The following is a 23,543-nucleotide window of genomic DNA, read 5'->3' on the forward strand; positions in this document are numbered from 1 at the left end:
AGGGCTTAACAAGTCAGACTATACAACAAAAACAGATTTCTGCCTTCAAGAATCCATGTGTGAACATTTTTGGCAGTCTGGTTCCAGGTCTTGTTACCCTTCGTGGTGATCCAGGTGACATTCTGACTGATTCAGGTCCAAAAGTTGTCACTGCCATTAAAGATAATTTTTGGTTCACTGCTCTTGGTTGACGACTTTAATCTCCATCTGGTGCTTTTCAGAGCCACCTGGGCCTGCTTCCTGAGCTTTTTTGTTATGACAGACAACATCTGGTTGTCAGCTTTCAACACTCCACTAGATCTGCATATTGAACACAGAGCTTTGCTTAGAGCAGCAACTTTATGTGTATGAGACAGGGATAATGGAGGATAAGACGCTAATGTGCTAACAAAGCAATATACCAAATACCCATTAACTCATTAACATCTTCTGTTAAGATCTTTAGTATTTTATTTTTGATCAGGCCTCTGCATTGTACTAGGTTTCTACCATGAGATGGCGCCACATCACAACAAGAACACGACATATTACAATATCTTGTACAGTCTTTTATGAGCAGGCCTCACCGCTATGGCCCCACCACAGCCACCCATCTCCCCACCAATTCACCTGTGGTCTGTAATTATAGCCTGCTGTTAAATCCTCTGCAGAGAACAGTGGTAATAATAAGGCAGCAGGAAAAGACAGAGGAACTGTGAGCGACCAAGTTCATGATTAGAAATGCACTCAGCTGCTGTGGTTTCTAACCTTTTGTCTTGAGTCACCTTAATACTACAGAAATGTCTGTGTGTGACTCCAGTCTCATGAGCTGTTGAACCAAAGTGATTTTCCCTTCTCAGGGGAAATATGTAGAGGAAATACATCTATGATGGTCTCTCATCCTGTTAACCTCCTGTAGAAGCACTGAAAGGATTGGAATATATCCATTTTACTGCAGAGGTCTAGACTCAAGTCACAGGACTTAGACTTCAGTCAGACTCGAGCTACAAATTTGATGACTTTAGACTTGACTTGACAAAAAACAAAAAAACCTTGCAACTTAACCTGGATTTTAACACCAGTGTGTGACTTCACTCTGACTTGAGCTTTTTGACTTGCATGATACCTTATCTCTTAACCAAAGATAAAAGAGTATGTTATTTACAACATAGTCATTTCTTGAATTAACTAACGTTAACACTATTCACTCCCTGCAAGTAGACACTTACTTCCGTAGATCCACTTTGTCTGAAACAATCCAACAGCATCCAAGTCATCTAGTTTCAGGAGAGAACCATGAGAAACTTACATTACATTACTGAGCACTTGACTCAGAACTTGCCTCTCTTGTCTTGTAACCTTACTCAGGAGTTAAGTGCAAATATTTGAGACTTGTGACTTGCAGAACAATGGCCTGGTTCCACCTCAGCTCACTGGACTAACACAAACTGCTGAAACCTCAAATAAACATCAGATAAACTTCTAAATATATTTTCGCTGAGAGAGAAGGACTATGGATTTTGTCCCCTATCACTTACCTTGGATGCACATTAGTAAGGGATCTCTTATTGGCCAATGTAAACGGGAGGAATGATTACAGCATTGTTCATATGGCCACCTGCCTGTTGTCTCTAGATAGACATCAAAAACTGTAATCTACTCTTGAAGTAAAAGCAGCAGTACTGAACTGCATTCAAAATGTTCCTCAAGTTAAAGTACAGAAGCAAAAAAATGTACTAGAAGTATTTAAAAAATGCTTGCAGAATGAGGGTGGCACAGTGGTGCTGTTACCTCACAGCGAGAGGGTCCTGGGTTCAAAGCCAGACTTGTGGCCTTCCTGTGTGGAGTTTTTATGTTCTCCCTGTGCCAACCCTGGGATGCCAGCATTCCTCCCACAGTCGAAAGACATGCAGGTTAGGTTAATTGTTGACTCTAAAATGCCCGTAGGTGTGAATGTGAGTGTGAATGGGTGTCTGTCTCTAAGTGTCAGCCCTGTGATAGTCTGGCGACCTGTCCAGTGAGTACCCCCCTGGGTGTCGCCCAACATCAGCTGGGATCAGTAGCCTGCCCTTGACCATGAATAGGATAGGTGATTATAGATAATGGATGGATGCAGAATGACAGCTGTCATAGTGTTACAAAACTGAGGCCCTACCGTACTTTGACTGAAAGACTGACATACCAGAACCTTTTTGCCTTCCTTTTCAGTTTCAGTTTCAGTTTCAGACAGCTTTATTTATCCCGCAAAGGGCAATTCATTTGTAGCTTTCCCGGTGTACATTCATGCATACATCATACAAACAACACCGTCATTGTAAAGGAAACGTATTAAGAGCATGGGTCAGGGGAGAAGCTACTTGCCTAGATTGACAACTTCTACATTGTTTTAACTGTTGCTGACATTGTCTGTTGTTAACTTTTTTAGTTTAAATACCGCTTTGAGAGACATTTTGAAAATCGAAAGTGCCAAAAACATTAATATTTACTATTATTATTATTATTGGTAGTAGTAGTAGTATTATAATGTGTTCCATGATGTTGGACCATATGAGCACAGAGACATCTGTAAGCGCAGTGAAGCAACAGAGGAATTATTTTGTATGTTTTTTTTTCACCCTTTGCACACATATGTATGCTTTGCACCCACACATGCATCCTCTTTCTATAAGATGCGAAGAATGACAGAGAACCTACCGCTGAATCACAATGCATGGTTCCAGGGACACTTTCATTATGAAAATTGTAACTTCATACATTCACAATCTCCTGCACCTGTGTACGTCATGAAAAACACAAAACTAGGATTGCTCAGGGTCAAATCTGTAGTCTGGCAAGAATTTATGATGCGTCTTATGATAACAGTGCTAGTCAACCCAGTCTTCACATCTCACATGTTTTCATCAACACCACACCTTCTGTCCTCTCTTGTAATACACCTGGGAAGGAATCTTTTTGCGTGCCTGATCCATCCCTGGAATCTTCTGCAGATATGTCCAGGCATCCAGCTTTTATTGCATCCAAGAAAGACTAAAGAACATGTGGCTGGTGGTAAGAAACTTTACACTCAGGACTAAAGGTCAATTCATAGTTTCCACGGTCGTACGTGAGAGTCTGCTTTGTCATCATCAGTCCATGTCTGTGAGGGTCCATGTGGACCCTTAAGTGCAACACACACCGCTGCCGTACGCCGCGTGTCAAAACGCCCGCCTCCATTATATTCTATGAACCAACCCACAATGGCGCCGGCCGCCGTGCCACGCCACTCTGCTTCAGCCCAATATTTCCAGCGCGGCCGGCGCTCACGGCGGCGCTGCAAGAAAAGCCTTTTATGTACTCGTCTCATAGGATCAACTCCGGTTGTTTCAAATTTTTAATAAGATGACTTTGATAAGAAACTCACCCGTGAAATTCAAGTTGTTGTTGCCTCAAAGTTTTTCCTCTTCTTCTTCTGTTACTAGCAGTTGGCAACCGTTGGCAACTAGTGTAGGTACAGCCACCTAGAGGGCTGGGGTGGGAAATACATGTTGACGGTGCCGCTGCGCGCCGCTGCCAGTGTGTGTTGGGGGACGGCACTTGACGGCCACAGCGCCGCGCCGGCGGCGGTGTGTGTTGCACTTTATGTGGTAGTCCTCGTTCGTGGCTTGTATGCATGGCAAGCAGGCTAACTGTGCATGCTTCAGTAACAAATATTACCTCTTGTTCTACACCCTCCAGTGCTTCTTGCTAAGAAGAAGAACAACAACAAGAGGAGGAAAACAAAATGGTTACTTGTTTTGAAGAGAGGTTAGTGGTTTTCTCTGTGTTTGGCAAACAACATTTTATGGTGCGCTGCCACCAACTGGAATAGACTCAGATGTGGATTGGGGAATGGGCATGTGTGGAACGCCAAGACCAACACGGAATCTCGTGAAAACAAAGAAAACAAACAAAAACAAAAACAACAAAAAAACTGTTGTTGTGCGTGGAACTGTTTGAACAGTTTTGAAAGTGACCAAAACATAGAAATGTGGCGTAGCAATTGTAAAAGACAAAACAAAACAAAACAACATCAAAGCCTATTTTAGATTGTTGTGTCCCTGCTTTGCAAAGACTAGCCCACTAGAAAGCATTTGTTGTCAGGGAGTATAGGTACCTGATGAAATGTAAGGTAAGGTATGGATTTTCACTTGTTTAGGTGACCAGATTAGTCTTAACCACCACTTTGTAATCTTCTAACTGCACATAACACGCATGTAGGCATACAACCCCATCTCCACGTACACACACAATGAGATGTAACCTCATGAAAGATTCATTCCAATTTGTGGAAGAGACCTATAAAATATCCATAGAGTCTCAGCGAGACATCCGACTGGGTTCACTTTCAGGACTCACAGGAACAATCCATAGAGCTTTGTGTGTGTGTGTGTGTGTGTGTGTGTGTGTGCTGGATTTTGTACTTTTATGTATGTTTCTAATGTTTCCCTGCTCTTTCATATTTGTTGTATTCTTTTATGTTTCTTTCTGAGTGTGTGCGTTTGTGCATCCATGTGTGTGCACATATGTCGTCTCTGTTTGTATATGGATGTGTATGGGGCCATTATTGCAGCATAATTATTTGCAGATGTATGTGGAAAGTTGAGGACTGTGTCTCAATCCATGTGCGCAGAAATTTGTTAATGTGTGGAAGAATCTGCAAATGTGTATTCAGAGTCAGAGAATATTGAGATTTCTAAATGTGTAAAAAATGGTATAGAGATTTATATGTGTAAACAAATCTGTAAATGCATACATAGATCTGTAAATGTGTATGTCACCATTCTGCATTCTGCATTCCTGGTCACCTGCTCTTTTCTGCACGCCCAGTCATCCAGCTCTCAGTCAGTTCCTTTCCATTAATTATGGTTTCCCTTGCCTTAGCTTTAGTCATGTCCACCTCATTAAGGCAACTCAGTTCACCTGTTCCTCATTACTCACAGTCAGTGTATATAGCCCAGCCTGATGGACACTCTTTGCCAGATTGTTATTCGCCACTCATGCAAAACTCTCCAGCACTTTAATCTGGGCTGATTTCCCATTGTCTGCCTCTGACCTGCCTTCTTCGTCTGATTCCTGGTAAACACACCAGCCTTCTGTCCCTGACCACAAGACCTGCTTCCATGTCCTTGGTTCTTGTTTGCCTGTGGCTGCTTGGCGTTACCATCCGATGTTGACACTTCACTGTGATGGTCCAGAGATTTTCACCGTGTCACCACACTTGCCGTTGTGTGTGCATCCTGACAATACTTACCTGCTGGCTTCTTGACCCTCCACCTTGCCTCGACCTACCCTCTGCCTGTCCCTTATCAGTTCTTCTGCTTGGACTGTGTGCTTACCTGATATTCTGGATCTTCTGCCTCCCTTATTTTTTCCTCTGTCTGCTCTTCCAGAGTACCATTACCTTTTATCGAACTGAATTGTGTTTATTGTTAGGCTAACGGCACCACACACTCGCCTGCCTCTTGGTTGCCAAGGACTTTGTGAAGACACTTTGCTGGAGTGTTGAACTATATTGTGTGCTGTTTACTTGCCATACCCTGTATCTGCTGAGTTGTAACAGTAAACGTCATTACCAACTGCTGCTTGTTCCCTGTGCTCTGCTATTGGGTCTTAACACCACTCTTTACAGTATAGATGAATCGGTAAATGTGTACATACTGTACTGCTGTACCTACATACTACCAGTCAGCAGAAGCACCTGCTGATTTTAGTATGCATTTAAAGAAGACTTACAGTCGTATGTCACTTTGTGATTCAACTTTTAGTGACAAAAAAGACAAACATAATTTGATAACTGGTGTTCTAGAGGTAAAGCCTGCCCTCACTACAACAATTCACTGAAAGAACAAAGCAGGCATGCCTTATTGCACGATGCAAATCTTCATGAGAACTTGCCATTTTCAGTGTGTAAGTTGTTAGCTCGGAGGAAGTTGTTGTTTTCGCGCAGTGAAGGGGATTTGGAAATGGTAACACACAGATAGCGTAGGGAAGGGAGAATGCTGGCTGAAATCATCAGACCAGTGGCAGGCTTATAGCCACAGTCTACATCCAGTGACTCAGACTATGTGTGTGTGGATATGAGAGTGACGGAGGATGCCCTGAGAGCAGACAGCTGTTGGCATTCAGGGCACAGAGGAAATTAGCTGTAAAGTTGTCAAGAAGAAGTAAAAGTACGGTGTTTCAGTCTTTTAATGAAATGTCAAGTGAAGCTGGTAAGCATCATCCTCGGACCTGGAGGCAAAACAAGCAGTGGTTCTCTCACAGATTTTTCTATGGCCAAATGAAAATCTTGTTGCTGTATATAGGTAATAGTTGACAAACTAGATCAACGTGAAAGTTAAGGAATTGTTGTTGAAATTTCTCATTTTCTTTAAAAAGACAAATATACAGCTTTAATTTGAAGGAGTACATTGTTTATAACGAACAAAACATTTACTGGAAAAAGCCCTTTAAAGTTTTAAAACACCACACAGGGGCCTTGAATTTTGATTGTTTTTGTGAGGTAGGGGCAGTGTTTGTATCTGGTGGCTGTGGTCCCACCACCCCTTGGCAATCACAATATACCCACCACTATAAACTAGACCTCACTACTGCTCTCCACACACATTCACAAATAGTTATGCGACAACAATGGCCCATACAGATATGTCTTTATCTATATGTACCCTAGCGAATGTGTTTACCTGTTATGACGAGGCCAAGGTTGTTAATGTGTGTGTGTGTGTGTGTGTGTGTGTGTGTGTGTGTGTGTGTGTGTGTGTGTGTGTGTAATTGAATATTTGTGCTTGTGTGTGTGTGCATTTGTGCATGAGTGCGTGTGTGTGTTTGAGTGATTGAGTGATGCCAACTTGCCACCACACTTGGGAATCTGACATCATCACTGACCTTTCCTGTCTTTGTTTCTGGCAGATGATGAGGTTTTAATGCCAGCCACTGCAGACAGGTTCCGCCTGGAGACAGCTGACTGTGTAGAGGCTCAATGATGTGGAGGACAGAAAGTAGAAAAAAAGACACGTGTCTACCATATCACACTCACTCAACCGCAGTCACTTCTCCTAAGAGACAAGAAAAAAAAAATCAGTAACCAGAAGGGAGAATTTTAATTTTATATTTTTTGGTTTTATGATGGTGCCCTGTAGTTTTGCATCAATTCAACAGGATACTGCTACAGAATCCATCTATGTAAATTGAGACCTTATGTCAATAAAGCTAATGAAATGTTGCATAAAGCTAGCCTGGAAATCCAGACTCAAATATACAGAGATCTTGAGTCTGGCCCTCACCGATACACCCTTCCTGCCCAAATGCCGCTGCATGCAATTGGATAGCACGATAGCCTATCAGAGCAAAAAACAAGGTGACGTATTCATTGTAGTAAGCCCCATTGGTTTGGCGACCAGTGGGGCTAACTGATATATTATGCTTTTGCCGTATCCCGTCGGCAAAACAGCAAAAACGTCCTTCCTGGAAGCGAAGGCTTCTAGGGCAGACTTCTGTTCCTCTCTCAAAGAAAAAGATAAGTGTAGTTGGCTTAGTGTTTCTTCCAAAGCTAAATTGACGCGGTCCTTCGGCAGCTGCCATCTTGGCTGTTTACTTTTTGACTCCTACGGTGCAGAGCTGTCATCATCATGTTACGCCTGCCCAGAGCCCGCCTCTGTCAGATGGACTGATCTGATTGGTCCGATACCGATTCACCGTGCTCTGCTCGTCAGCAGCGCAAATTCAAATTTGCTAGGGGCAGGGCATCTGGATTTCCAAGTTAACATAAAGCAGTATCCTCAGCGCTTTATCATAGCCAGTGCAGATGGTCACACTGAGCCAGGCAAGCTGCACAACACAAAAATCCTAGTTTGTGTCGACAAGAAAGTTGCAAGCGAGATATGATATGTCAGTTTTAGGAGTGCTGGTTGGGAAAATTTGAGGCAGGGCAGTTGTTTCCAGTCTTTGTGCTAAGCTATGCTAACTGGCTACTTGCTGTACTTAACAACAGACAAGAGGGGTTTATTCTCATCTAAGTCTCTGCAAAATACCACAACTGAAATAATGAAAATGGCATGACATTCCCGTCAGCCTTAGCTGTACTTAGTGTTTTACGTGCTAATACGCAAAACTAAAATGATGAACATCATTAATATTATACTTGCTAATCATATCCATTTAATGGTCATGTTAGCATGCAGATGTTAGCTCAGAGCACAGGCCTATAAGCTCCACTCACATCTACTCATCCTATTCTGCATAGAACACCTCAAGCTTCCCATTACATAAAGCTATATGTATAATATCTGCTGAATGCCAAAGTGCTTCTTGTTCTTTGTATTGTTTCACAGTTGCTCTCTGACCTTCCCTCTCTGTTCTCCCGCTCGCTCTTTCACGTCATCCATCTCTCTGTCACTCTGTGGGTCGTCTGACTTCCTGTGGTGCCACTTGTAAAAATTTAATTACCAGGACGCTCCCTGGTGCAGCAAGTCAAGGAGAATGCCAAGTCAACCCCAGGTATAGAAATTAATTAGTTTTAATTCAAGTAAAACGTATTGTTGCTACACTGTGACATTTCCACTGTCAGGAACATCACCCTTTCCATTCTTTATGTCTCAAGGCAAATTAGTGTTGTCTGTATTTGCTAGAGAGGATGTAACTGGAGCAAACGTAACACAGCTGCAACTAGGTTAATCCTTAAAGAGAACATTTTCTGAGTAATAATGTGCATTCATCATCATCACAGTAATTTTCTGAGGTGGGTCAACATAGGTTTAAGATTCCTCTCATCTACCTCTATACTCTCATGACTCTCATGTAGTCATCCCTAAAGAATGCAGATGTGTTTTCAACCTATGGCTTCTTGTCATCTTCCACACCCTGTTTTTATTGACATTTATTGCAAACACACATGAAAAAACACTTTTGCTCAATTTCCCAGTGAACCTACTGGAATATGACATTATGTTGTCTTTGCTATAACTCTCCATTCACTACTCTAATGAAGTTTCACTAGGTCTGGTTCTTTCTGACATGCACTCGACAGAGAGACTGTATAATATCATACGGTTACAAATGTGACAATAAATGTAACTTTGCAATTTCCCCCAGCCTAGAGCATTTTAGTGTCTTTTAGCTTTGATTTGGATTTACAGTCCACAACTGGTTTACTTTTCCTGCTCTCATGAACAAATAAGGTTGATGAGAAATAGTTATCCACTTGTTGAAGGACAACTCTGGCAGATATCTTTAACAGGTAACAGTTTGTGACTATACAGCATTCTCCAGGAGGATGTAGTTTGGCCAGAAGGTTTCTTCTGTTAATGAGGAATTTCTGTTTTTGAAGAGACTTTTGGGTCTTCTTTTGTATCAAATAGGCCTAACGTTTATACAGTCATTCAAACTTTTGCTACTTTTGCTGCTGTTAGCCAAATGACTTCAACTCACACGAACTTTAAATATTAGAAGGAGGTAATATTTAAAGGAGCAATAAGCGAAATTCACCATTTCTAGATTGAAGGAATTAAAAAATTGCTATGTGAAGAACTAGAGGTGTAATTTCATCTGGAGTATAGCATGACCTAACACACCCTCCATAGCTGCAAGTTACTCCAGTAGCCGTAGTAGCTGTAGTGCTAACTCCAGGAGCTAACGCTAAGGTCCCTACTCTTCTCCGTGAGTCGGAGCCACAGGCGCACAGAGAAGAGTAGGGACGTTAGCGCGGCAGCCGACTAGTGCTAACGCTTACAGGAAAGCAGGGAAATAGCTAAACACAGCAGAGACTGAAAGTGACTGAAAGACATCACTAACTGCTAAACTAAGCCAAACTAAGTTGGCTGTTTAGGTTTTATTTCCTCACCCCTGTGGCGAGTGAGTCTGCCTGTAGTGAAACCGGAGCTAACCGGTGCTTCCTCCTCAGGCTCCACTTCACTCAGCTGCCAGCACAGCCAGTTAGCCTCTGCTAGCTTCCCAGCTAACGTTAGCCCCGGCTCTCCGTTTGAGCCCTGGCTTGTTATTCAGGTTAATGTGGAAAGAAGCAGCGGGTATATCGGGCAGCTGAGTGAAGTAGAGCCTGCGGAAGAAACACTGGGACCGTCTGGATGTAATAGTCCGTGGAGAGGCTGCACAGATGAGGCAAGTGGGGTGGGGGGTGGAGAGCAGAGGTAGAGGGAGGAGTGGCTCATGACACAGTTTGTTTTGGTCTACAGGCAGTGCACAAGAGCAAACCTAGCGGTGAAACGATTTCGCTTTTTGCCCCTTTAAAGCTGCACTGATCAATATTTTGTATAAAGAACTGAATGACTATATGTAATGTGAAGGGGAACACTTATAGTAATAAACCCACTGAGAGTTGTCACCCGATGCTTCCCCTCAGCTCTATGTCTTAGCAGTTTTGGCATCTTTAAGTTTTTTGTTTTGCTTTTACAGCCCACAAACATAAATGTGTAGGTTCAGTCTCAAAGCTCTCATTATCATGCTTGGTCTCACTCTGAAGTCATTGAAATCAGGTGCTTGGGCAGCGACTTGCGGCGCAAGAAACCAACGAAATGAAAGCATCCTTTAACATCCACATGATACGTGGCCAGCCATTATAGTTTAGCGGCGTCAGGGGGAAACGCAGTGGGACAAGGAAGAAAGTTAAGGTGACAATAGTCCGAATGGGGCGGGCAGAAGGGGTGGTGGATGGGTCCAACAAACACCAAGTTTCACCTGAGAGAGCATGTTTGTGTCCCATATGATTCTAAAGCCAAACCCTGTCCCATGTGTGTTTGTTGTTAAAGGAAAAAAAAAAGTAAATTCATGGTGTTGTACGGATGTAGTGTGTTTATTTTGAAAGAGACTGTATGTAAACGTTGAATTTCCTCCAAAAACGGAGGTGTATTTTGAAAGAAGACAATGCATGTAACAGGTAGAACTTGACACTGTGTCCCAGAAGAATGTCAGATACCACAGAGGTGCGATGGCTGGTATTGTTTTCACCTCATGAATCTATGTGTGTCATCATGGCAAATCATGGTCCTGATGACACCTATTGTAACAGGAACTACTAAAGAAGTTGTTTTGAATACTTCAGCAGGTATTTTTATGTCTGTCCCTTGACAGATTTTTGTTAGTGCGATAATGTGCATGATGCAGTCACAAAACTTAACAGGTGTGTAGTTGAGATCAAAATGAAGGTCAGTTTGGTCCGAGCGAAGGGGCCAGAAGTAGAGGTGTAGGAAGTAGGAATGGGGCCATTGCCACATTTGTTTTCAGTTGCTGATCACTATATCATGGCTAGAATGATCTTGAGTTTACTTTCTTTCCAGCAGCAACCCACTGTACCCTACCTACCCAGCACCAAACAGCAGACATACAAAGCTGACAACTAGCAGGTGAACATAGTGGAGTGTTTAGAAGCTAAAAGTCAGATATTTCGATCATGGGTTGGAGGAGACCAAAACAGAGCTGAAAGTAGAATACAGGACTCACAGTTATTCATCAGGTGGAAAGAGATACGACTCCATATGAATACTAATGTTACACTGCTGGTTGTGTAAATTAGCAACTGTTTGCAAACTATTTGCTAGTTCGATAATATGTCAGTGTCCTTTAAAGCTTGTTGAGCTGCCAGCAAGTAGTCCTAAAATAGATTAATGCAGGTTTAAGAGAAGGCTCGCATGTCTCAGAAATACACTATTACCTTTGAGCAATAAGGTGCCACATGCTAAGAAGAGTGTTTTGTATAAGCTACTTATCACCAGAATAATTAGTGCCCCAGGCCTTTCAGCTGAATCAGAAGTACACCAACGCTCCCAGACAGGAAATATAGTTGTTTACAGAGAACAACAGTGAGAGAGGGCATGAATCTTATTTCAGATGTGAGTCATTTGGTACTATTTTAAAAGAAGTCACCAACAGGATCATTTGTCATTGTAGTTTAATATTTTCATGCAATAATCAGTTATGCCAGAAACACAGTGGCAGAGTAAATAATGAAACAGACAGAGTGATTTGTAATCAAATGTCACCTTGCTTTATTAGACATTACTCATGCAAAAATTTGCTGCTGTTTGAAAAGGATGCATCATGTGGACAAACGCTGAGAGAAAGGCCTGCCTGCGAGGCGAAATTCAGGCTAAATAAAATCTCATATAACAGCTTTGGGATTTGCTGTTTCCAGAGCTGTCTGTGGTGCTGAAGTAAAATGACCCATACTGCACATTCAAAAGTCATTATTCACTACACTATTGTCCTGACCTGTTATTTGCATACTTGTGGCCTTCCTTACTTGGACTTTGCCATTTTCCACATCAACAAGGCATTTTCTCCCTGAAGACTACCACTGGTCAGTTGTGTTTGTTTACAGCACCATTCTTCTAAACTCTTAACACTGTGTTGCTAAAATCACAAGAAATTCTGGGACATTACAAGTAGTGCATCTGCCAACAGTGATCAAAGCACCTTGACTGTAACCAGGACATATTTCATGTCCATTCATGTCTCTTTACACATGCCTTTTAACGCTTTCATTTTAACTGTCCAGAGGCATTACCAGTTTGTGTAAATGTGTTAGATTATTTCATTGCAAACAAGGGAATTACCATTATGTCTATTTCTGTCAGTAGGTCCTTTTGACATTATCCCTTCCTTCGCGATTTTACAATGCCTCTCTCTTTCTCCATCCTTTGTGTTCTCCGTCCACGCCTGTCATGGTCCCGACTGTGCCTGTCCCTCATTCTTTGTCTGTCTGGTTTGTCCCCTGTTTCTGCTCTTTCTCTCTGTGTTTGTCTGGGTGTGACGTTCCATTCCACTCCAACTGCCAGTCAACCTGCACACCTGCAAAAAACCTGGGGACAGTCGCACAAAACACCTTAAGATGTTCCTTAACATCCTAGTTAAGGTTTCTTCATAATAAAATCAGTTGCACCACACACCCTTAGGTCTTCTCCTGAAGGTTTTCTTAAAATGTTCACTTAAGTATTTGAGGTTTTCTCTTTGTTTTGGTTTTACACTTAAGGAATCCCTAGACCATTACATAAAAGACCTTAGCAACCAAAGCAAGGTTAAAAAACAAAACAAACAAACTTAATGTACCCCTGACTCTATCTCAACTGCAACATGGCCGAGTTTATGTTGATAAATAAACAAACACAGCCCGAGAAGAGTGTTCTGCAAATTGACTTTGTAGTATGTGCTTTCTATGACTGTATAATCTTTTCCTCTAACCATTATGGTTTTCTTGTCTTCTTTTCTTCTGCCATTTTTTCCACTAACTGTAAGCCAACGTTGTGAGATGATAATAGTCATCACAAGTGTGAGTCCAAGCAAACAAATAATCTTCATGGAAACTTTTATCACTGTAAAATCACATTTTTCCTTACTGAGGAAACCTTTAAAGGGTTTCTGTGCAACTGCGCAAGTCCCTCAGCTGAGGAGAAATGAAGCCTTAAATGTCATTCTTAAGGAGAAAACTTGAGGTGTTTTGTGCAGCTGGTCCCTGGTCTCAGAAAGACGAGAAGTTGCCACGATCTCTTAACACCACATTGCGTAGTGTTGGCACATATTGTGTCAAAATGACGTGCCATCACCTTGGAAACAAAACCAACGGAAAGTCAGTTAGGATCCTTTGTCGTGGTGGACACATGTTTTCAATGGGTTGTGGTTAATGTTACGACCCCATAAGTAGTATAAAGAGTGAGAAAGTCTGTGCAGTTTGGATTGACGGGTGGATGAAACAAAAACTTGACTTTCACCTGGGAGACTGATTTTCATGTCCTGTGGGCAAGTAAAAGTTAACAATGAGTTCTTTCGTCCTTTACATAGTTAGGTTATGTTACGCCACTTGGCAACAAACTTACGTTCCAGACATAGCTAATGTAGTTATTTAACTGAAAAAATGATCTTTTTTCTAAACCTAATCAAGTAGTTTTTGTAATTTCAACACAAGACATGCTATCACCACATATTGCATTGTTCAGGGGTTGTGGGGATTTCTGTGGGATCATGTTGCTCGAAACCTATCCACTCATCAAGCTCCTGCAGTATAGTCCACTTCTTCACTCCAGTCTTCAACTGTTTGCCAACATGGCACGAACGCTACAGCAACTCCCAGGCTTAAATTAGTACTTTATTTATGTTTGCTTTATCCTGGTTAACTCTGTGTCTTCCTGCGCTTCAGGTCCAACCGTACGCCAGTGCCTCACCAGTCTGACCCCCGGCCGACAGCTCTCTCCTCAATGCCCGCCCTGCTTCACAACATTCCTTGGTTCGGCTCTCCATACCTCAACTCACCTACTTCTGAATAAACTGAATTTAAGCCTTTGTTCAAGTCCTGCTTTTGTGTCCAACTTTAACACTGCCTTAATAGCACCCTCCATCTCTCTAAATGTGAGATGGTATGAAGCAACACCTCCAGATGCATCTCCACAGAGAGCGGACTCTGAAGCACTGAAGACATCAGACATGCATTAGGAGTGGACAGGATTATGTCATACAGCTGTTAATATTAGAAACCATCAGCACAGTGCAGTGTGCCGAGAACAGCTTGTGCTGGAGGAAGAGATATCCAATCACAAAGTGGAACCTTAGAAATGCAGCTAGATTTTTCTAATCAGATGATAAGAAAGCAACACAATGGAACACTGAGTAACTGGCAAATGACTGCAGAGACTTTGCTGCAAGTTTTGTTTGATGAGTGGTATTTGTGTTCCACACTGGAGGGGCTCTAAGGAACAAAGAAGTCCACTGTCCCTGCCGCGGTGGACATTAGTTGCTATAGAGACTAGAGAGAGGTGTATAGGTGTACAGGCAAAGGAATGTAATGGTAAGGTCACGACATGCTTCTCTACACACACACACACACACACACAAGAAGCCATGGGCATAGACAGCAGCACAACCCAGAGCTTTATTGGGTGACCTTTTCAGCACTTCTACAAGCTGCAAAACGCACTGTGAGAGACAAGCTCCTCCTTTGCAGAGGGAAATGTTGCATCTGAGCTTTGACGTCTAATTGGGGACAGAAAGCTTTTTTCTCACCTTGCACAACGTTGACTTCCATTTATTACACCTATTTTGTGTGTATGTAAAATATTCAACCCAACTGCCAAAAAAAATAGCATTGTTTGTTTCTGCAAACCACAGATACTTCATATTTAAACTTCACATTTCGACAGTGCTGTGGTTAACATGTGGTTAGGTTCAGGCACAAAAACAACTGCTTTTTCGTGCCACTGTCCCAGCAGGAAATGTAGCAATGTCTTGGTAAAAATCGATCACTTTTTGTGCCACTACTGCTGCAGCAAATGCAGCAATGTCAACTGCTCTTTTGTGGCACTATCCCCGCTGGAAAGGTAGTGACAGGTTGCTAAAAAAAAACACCCACATCAAAAAGCTGCTGGAAACACAGCAACAGGCCATTAAAAAGCACCCACCTTTGGGGGCAAGAAAGTGAAAAAAAAAGAGCTATGGGCTGCTAAAAACACCCATATTTTTGAGCTAAAAAGCACCCCAACAAATGTGGGTTTTTTTTGTTTGTTTGTTGGTCGTGGTCTGCCACATGTGTGGCACCCTGGACATTTTTGTGATAGTTATGCCCAGAATTGCTACTGTATTAGTTGTGGAAATATCTTGGTCTCACCATCATTATTATTTTATTGATTTTCAGATAATGATTCCTTGGAATGATTTGTGTCACTTGAAATACAGCACAGAACTCCATGTCGTTATAAAGTGATACTCATTTTTGCCAATAGAGGGCAGTAGCAGCTTTGCACGGTTAGTGACTAGCGCTGTTATTCTTCTTAGAAGAAGTTAGCCCAGTCGAAAAGGTCAGTAAACAAAGCTGATACTCATCCATAACTGTCTTTTTATACTGTGTTTACAGGTGAGAGAAGTGCACAAGCATAATATATTTTAAGGTTGTTGTCACTCATGATGTCATCTCATCATGTTTGAAAAATCATTTGAATGAGAAGGTAAGATAGCTAACTAATGCTAGCATGAATAGTATTATATTTATAATGTTAATCTTGGCAAGCTGTGTGTCCTGGCTGTTGTTTGTGTTTACATCAGACATGGGTGAAAGTGACATATGTGCAAGTCACAAGCAGGTCCCAAGTAAGTTGTGATGAGAATCAAGCAAGTCAAGTCCCTGCTATAAGTCAAGCACGTCAAGTCGAGTCATTGCTCAGGTCAAGCAAGTCACAAGTCAGATCATATGTCACATACAGCAAACATCTCCTCACGATCTGCTAGCTACATGTCCTCTGAATATGCTGTGAAAAAGTCTGGTCTCTGTAGGCAGCCCAGGCTCTGCAAATGGCAACAAAAACATTTGGGTCCAGGCTGCACCAACCAGCCAGCACGAGACCAGCGAAAGCAAGCACACACACATGAACGTGGTGCCCATGTCTCAGGGTCTCGCGCAAGTGTGCACACATAATGCAGTGCCCAGAAAGGCAGTTAGAGCTACAGGCTACAATGAGGCTAAAAAGAGTTCAAACAGGGCTCTACACACAGAACGAAATTTAGGAGCGCAGTTAAAATTTTAAATAACACATTTATTAAGAAAACAACAAAATACAAAGGCTCCTCTGGAGCCACCCTCTCCTCCATCATGTGTGTGGAAAGGGCCCAACACACACACAGGGCTACACTGGGCCTACTGCTCTACTATTAGACACAAAGGATGTCTTTAGTCCACTGGCTTTTGTAGTGGCACGCTAAATTTTAATTCATGGTGAAGGGTCAAGCATATTCCACCAGTCACTTCGAGCTAGCTCCGTTGTGTTTGATAACATTGTTGAACGTAAACAGTGTGCCTTTAATACTGAATTAAAGCCAAGTCCTTTTGAGTTATCTGTCTCAAGTCACAGTCAAGTCTCAAGTCATGAATACAAAGTCAAGTCGAGTCTTTCATCAACATTTGTCAAGCAAGTCTCAAGTCATCATATTTGTGACTCAAGTCTGACTCGAGTCAAGTCATGTGACTCGAGTCCCCCATCTCTGGTTTACATCAGTGAATTGATGGAGTATATAACTGCAGTTTCATGTAGGATGTTGTAATGTCAAAGACAAAGGTAGTGTCCATTGGCTGATATGAACAGTTCTGTGTTGCTGTAGGAGGTTATACATTTCATATTGTGTCCTGATAGGTTATTCTGTCATGACAGAGCACTAAATTAATTTACTTTTGGCTGTTAATTCACGTAGAGGAAGTTAGCCAAGTCAGAGAAAGACAGCAGCAGTAAACAAAGCCGATACTCATCCATGACTGTCTTTTTTGCTGCATTAACAGTACAATAAAATAATCTAGTACCTGGATGAAAATTGTCTTCATTAGGCATGTGTGTTGCACTTAGCTTGTGTCTCACCATAAGCTGAAAACACACCAGTGCCGCCGCAGCGCGATGCACGTAAAGTGCTGCCCCTAGCACACTCTGGACACGTCAGACTGCAGCTTGTTAACAGATGACCACACAAAGTTATTCATGCTTCTCCCTTTCTGCGTGAGCTTACAGTCATGTGTGGACAGACCTTAATTAAACGTGATTTCTCACCTGAAGAGCCAATCTCCACAGACTCACCAGGCAATATCTTTTTGGTCATTATAATGACGGTATTGTGGGTCGTTTAGCTCAGTATATTTCTTGGCCTCAACAACAGGTCTCTGGTCACCCAGTCTTTGTCACACATATGACAGCAACAGAGTTTTCATGCATCCATGATGAAGAGAGGCGGCGCGCCCGGGAGCGCGACTTGCGTCTAGCTGCAGCCAGTGTGGGGGTTCTACGGCCTTTAGTGTCACACCATCCACCATCCTGTGCACCACCTGCTAACGGTAAGCTGATATACCTACTGCGCCACGTTAGAAACATTGATGTGTTACGTATGAGATGCAAAAGTGACATATTTGTCTTTTGCATAAACATACAATGCCAATATTTTGACCAAGGCAAAGTTGTACACACACAGCTGGTTGACACCTAGTTCACTGGTGTTGTCACGATAACCTGGATCTGAACAAAACTTTAGGTTTGTGGCATCTAGCCTACAATCTCCCCGGACCTGAAATGATTCTTGGTCATAAAAAAGGGTGGATGCTGCAGAATCCATATGAACAATTAAATGTACGTAGTTTCTTTCTATAGTACATTACGGTGTTTTGCTAGACGAGACTGACTGAGATGTTCAACATAATATGACCAAAAAGGCCAAAAATGTCAACAGCTTTCACTGACTAAAACTTTAATAGTTATGGTTTTCTTTGACTAAGATAAGACTAAAATTCCTAGACTTTTAGACAACTAAAACTAATACAAAAACAGGATAAGGTTTATTAAATGTGATGAAAAACACACAGGACTGAGACTAAATAAAAAAGTAGCTGACAAAATTACCAGAATGTGCTTGTAATTCTTTATTACTGGTAGTAAATAGTAACTGTAAGCAGCACACGGCATTTCTCTGTTTCACAGTCAAACGTTATCACAGTGTAGACAGATGACAGTGTGAATTATACAATATTCTCTACAGTATTTTGAAAGGGCATCAAACAGACACTCAGCCGCTTTGACAAACCTCTCACAGCATAAATATGACAATAACTGTGTGACACATTAAAACATTTCAAGTGAAAAGATCTATGTCACTGTAAAACTGGATACAGTCTAATCCCCACAGGAGCTGCTGACACTTAAGTTACTGAGCAGTTTCTCGACTGCATAAGCAAGTTACTTTATATGTTTTTTTATATGATCAGTCATTCCAATTTCAGTTATGCTAACACAGTACAGGATACAATCTATTCCAACAAGTTACCGCCTCATTATGGTAAGTGTCACTGGTCTGATGCAACTAATGTGTAGTCAGAATAACAGCGGGAAAGTTGCTACATTGATCTCTACACTATAACTTTTATTGCTTTTGTATGTTTATTAGGCATCTCCTTACCAGAAATAATTACTTAAAGGTCCAGTGTGTAGGATTTAGGTGCTTCTGTTGGCAGAGACGGTACATCATATTCATAACCATGTTTTCAGTAGTTTATAATCACCTGAGCCTAATATATACATAGCCAGCGGGTCTACCTCCACGGCGTCCACTATGTTACTTCTACAGTAGCCCAGAATAGACAAACCAAACACTGGCTCTCGATAGAGCCATTCCAGTTTTTGTGCCAGCCGTCGTAGTTGACACTTGGCATGCAGGAGAAGTTTCAGTTGGTTGCAATTTGCAATTTCACCACTAGATGCCACTAAATCCCTACACACTGGATCTTTACTTAACTATTGTTTCACATCTGTTATTGTTTCACATTGACTTCCTACTTCCCCCCCGACACACATCCTGACAAATACTGTACATTACATTACATCATTACATAAAGGTCTGGTCCTTGCGAGCACATCACCTAGTATATTTTCACTCCAAGGCCTTTCTTCTTCACTGGGCTCATTTCTCACAATGTAATGTAAAGAAAAACTTATGTGTATGTCTACAGTGTTTACAGAGTTTATGCATAAATAATAAGAAGACAATATGTGACAGAGACATATCAATACCATTATTTACCTGCCAGTGTTGTTTATTTCTCCCAGATTTTGAATCACATTCCTACTGGAACCTGTGCATGGTTTTTCGAGTAGACCTCAAAATAAAAAGATGTACCTGGAGATTACCATCATACGTGACCTTTAAGATATTTCAAGCAACAATATACATTTTTAAAAGATAATGCAATAATATATTTAGTCATCATTGCATTTTGTGCCAGAGCAGACATGCACTACTGAACCCGCCCCTCTAACTGCCTACACTTGATTTAAGAGCTTGTACATTAAATTAAAATGTAGACAATCAACTTACACAACAATTTTATTCAGGAGAAATTGCTCCTGATGGTGCAGAGAAATTATGCAGCTAGTGTCTATGCTGAATGTTGGATTACTGTAGTTAGCTGGCCACTGTATAAATAGCAAACACAGCCGTACTGATACATTGACGTTTCTTGCATGCATAGCTCCATGAGGGTCTGCTGCTATCTCGGCCATCACAGCACTCTCCGTAAAGTGCTACTGTTAGGAGCCCATTTCCACGGTGGATATGCAGGAAACCACACCCTGCTAATGAGCAAATGCTCTTGTTCATTCAAGGACAAACAAACACACAATCAGCAGGGAATGCAGCTCTCTGAAGTGTGCTGTGCATCCAGGTGTGTCCATTGATCCCTGTTGAGAGTTTCACTGGGAGGATATCTCAGAACAGATGTTCTTTTAGTTTTCAGAAGTGACACAAAAACCAAAGATTGAAACTGTGTTCCATGTTCTCTTGTATTGTTTTTAGGGAAGCTTGTCTTAAGCTAATTGGTAAAACATAAGAATAGCTGTTCTATGAAATAGCATATTGCCTCTAAAAGAGGATGTATGAAAAAAAGGTGACTACAGCATCTAAAAAAAGAACAATTTACTGGAATGTCAGGAGCCATGGGAGATTTTGAGCTGCACTGTTTAATGGGCGAGCTGCTGTCCGTTCTCTAATCTTGACACAAAAGGCAAACTGAAACTTGTGTTGTAGGCGACTCTCATTATTCCTTTCAGTTTATGCAACAACCACCTCTGACCCCTCTAACCTTTGTACTGGATCTTAAATGATATTTATCATAATGAAACAGCAGGTTCCATCTAATATTTCATTACACTTCCTGTATGCTGTATAGTTGATATTATCTTGCCTGTAACACACTAATTAGAACTGAGACCTGAATGTCCAAACCTTGGCTGGGAAAAAAGTTTGTCTCCTGGCTTCACTCTCCTTCACAGTGCCTGTCTGTAATTACATATTTAAAGTCTAAATATAACCTGTCCTAAATCTGCCCTGCTTCTTAGAAGGAAACAGCAGAACATCTTAAATAAGGAAAAAGAACAGCTGGTGCAGATGATGATCGGATGATCGGCTGTGTCGCTTCTACCAGGTGAATGGACCACTTATAAGTGTTTAACTTTAATGGAAGCTGTAGTTTTTTCTGTCCAGACCCAATTAAAAATACATACAGTGGCCATACATGTACCTCCGTGCAATGACACATTGCTTCCATGTATAGTATAGCTTTTCAGAGAACCTCTGCAACAGTATTATTGATCTCTGGAGAGCAGCTCCGTGTGTCGATCTGGCAGACGTGCCTGCGTATGGTCCGATATGCAGTTCCTGATTTAACAAGCTCTGAGGAATAAACTATGTTAGATCTGCTCATGGTGAAGGAATATGTCACCCAAGTTCAAGGAACAGCACTTTTATGTACGTTTAATTGGATTTAGTTCTACAGTGGAGTTCTGCAGAAGAGAAATGCATTTTTTCCAAGCTGTAGCAACAGAGATGTTTGCTGGGGAAAAAAAACACAATATAGGTTTCAGTCTCTTTGTGGAATTTGTTGACAGTAATAAAAACATAAACTGTCAAGTCAAGAAATTTTTATTTAGAAAGCCCAATATCACGTATTACACATTTGTCTCCTGGGATGTGCATGGGGTACATGCAACTCCGACACAAGGTATCCTGACAGGCTGGGCGACGGGGTGTATTTTTACCCTTTCCTAAACCACATCTCAACCGAGAAAAGTGTCTCCTTAGGACAAAGTTGTGTGGTAACGTTAGACCACAACATCAACTCAATGTGAATAAGATTAACAAGGATGCCTACATCTGTTCTAAGGTAAGTCAGCATTGTGTTTGAGGCAACATATTGGGCTCTAGTTTCGTGGCGCAGTGCAGGGTGGCGCAGGGTGGCGAACCCCGCGCAGAGCTAGTTTCGAGCAGCGCAACCCGAGGTGCGCTCAGTTTGGTAGTTTGGCAGACTGAGGTGCGCTGTGATGGGTGTGGCGGCGCAGCAGTGGGAGGTGTCGACAGATCCAGCTTGGTGCAGTGACAGTTTCGTGCCAAAAGGCTTCGCCGAAGGTGCGCTAAAAGCTCACCAACTGAAACCACGTCTACTGTCAGCGCAGGGGAAGCGCAGCCGGTGTAAGCCGAAGTTTGGCTGACCGGCGGACAGTGCGCACACGTCACCAAAACCTCACAGGCAGAGGTTTCCAGAATATCAGGCACATTAACAATAAAATAAATACCCAGAAAACCACTATTCAATGCAACTATGTGCAATCAGCACTTAAATGTATCTCTATATCGACTGTCCCATCACATCTGATGTCAGATCAAAGGGGATTGGCACCGCTTGGCACGTTTGGCACGCGTAATGGAAACCCAACCTGATTTGATCAACACAGCTGCAAACTGAGTTCACATCCCTCTCAGCCAACCACAAACAGCCACAGCATCAGACAGGGAGTATATATTCAGCATCTGTCAAAGAAAACAAACCGAGTGAGACTGCGAGAGAGAAAGAGGGAGCGCACGAGCACGAGAGAAACGCAACATTGATTTACAATTGTGGTGACCTCCTCCCAGGCTACCTTTGCATCATCAGCCCATGGAAGTCTGCTCGCAGTTCCGTATATTTGGACACTGCGAGCTTGGACCTCGCAGACCAAAACATCAGTTTCCTCCTGGGAGAAGTTTGGCCGTCTGACGCTGCTGCTCTCTTCCGCCATGGTGAATTGAGTAAACTCTCATTACGCCTTCGCGCGGCGCATTTAAGGGCGAGTTGAGGGGCTCATTTGATTGGTGTGATGTGAATGGGCTGTGTAAAACCCACTCAACGCCTTCTCTCCTCCCTCTTTCTGACTTGCGCCGGTAGGAGGGACAGAGGTGGGATAGAGGAGTAGCTGCACCAGGCGCATGGTGTGCCAAACTTGCAAAATCCACCTGGCCACACCCAGTTGGCGAATTGCAGGTGCCGGTCTGCAAAACTAGAGCCCATTGTCACTTTGCTGGAAAGAAATATAAAGTTATCTTTAACATCTCTAGCTAACGTTAGCTAAAGTTAGCCTAACGTTAGCTCCTAGATGCGCATCATGTCACCTTGTTTGCTGGGAGTTCATTAGCCTATTTTGTAGCTGTTTTGTACTTTGGTGATCGTACATCATTGTTAGCTGTTGTCCAAAGGGCTCTAGTTAAACTAACGTTAACTTCTGGAGCTTAGCTTCATTAATTGATCTGTAATCGCAGAGATAACAAAGGTTGGCAAATGTTGAATGATTCAGTGTAAATACTGTAGCACCAAACTAACGGAGAGACACTCTTGGTAAAGATGGTAAAATGGCCGTTATCCTTTTCTCATATTCTGAGCCAAAAACCTTAACTTCAGTGGAACAATGCTGATCTTCTATCTTGTTGTCTTTGATGGTGACGGCAACGAGATGCGGTTTATCATGCTTACACTGTGACCTGTAAATTTTGGCTTGTAATTTAAGCTTTTCATCAACCTTCTCAACAATAAAATGATGAATATATCCCTCCAATGTGTAGTTTAGGCCCTTTTGGTTACTTCTCAATGACATCTGATCGTTACGTCTCCAAAAATCATCAGTTTCTCCTGCGAAATGCCGTGTACTGTGACACACGCCATAGCGCCGGTCACTAAATGTCCAAGTGAGTGGAGGGGGGCGTGGCTTAGCCATAGGTCAATTGTT

Source organism: Epinephelus fuscoguttatus, linkage group LG4, assembly GCF_011397635.1.
Source record: "Epinephelus fuscoguttatus linkage group LG4, E.fuscoguttatus.final_Chr_v1".
NCBI lineage: Eukaryota > Metazoa > Chordata > Actinopteri > Perciformes > Serranidae > Epinephelus > Epinephelus fuscoguttatus.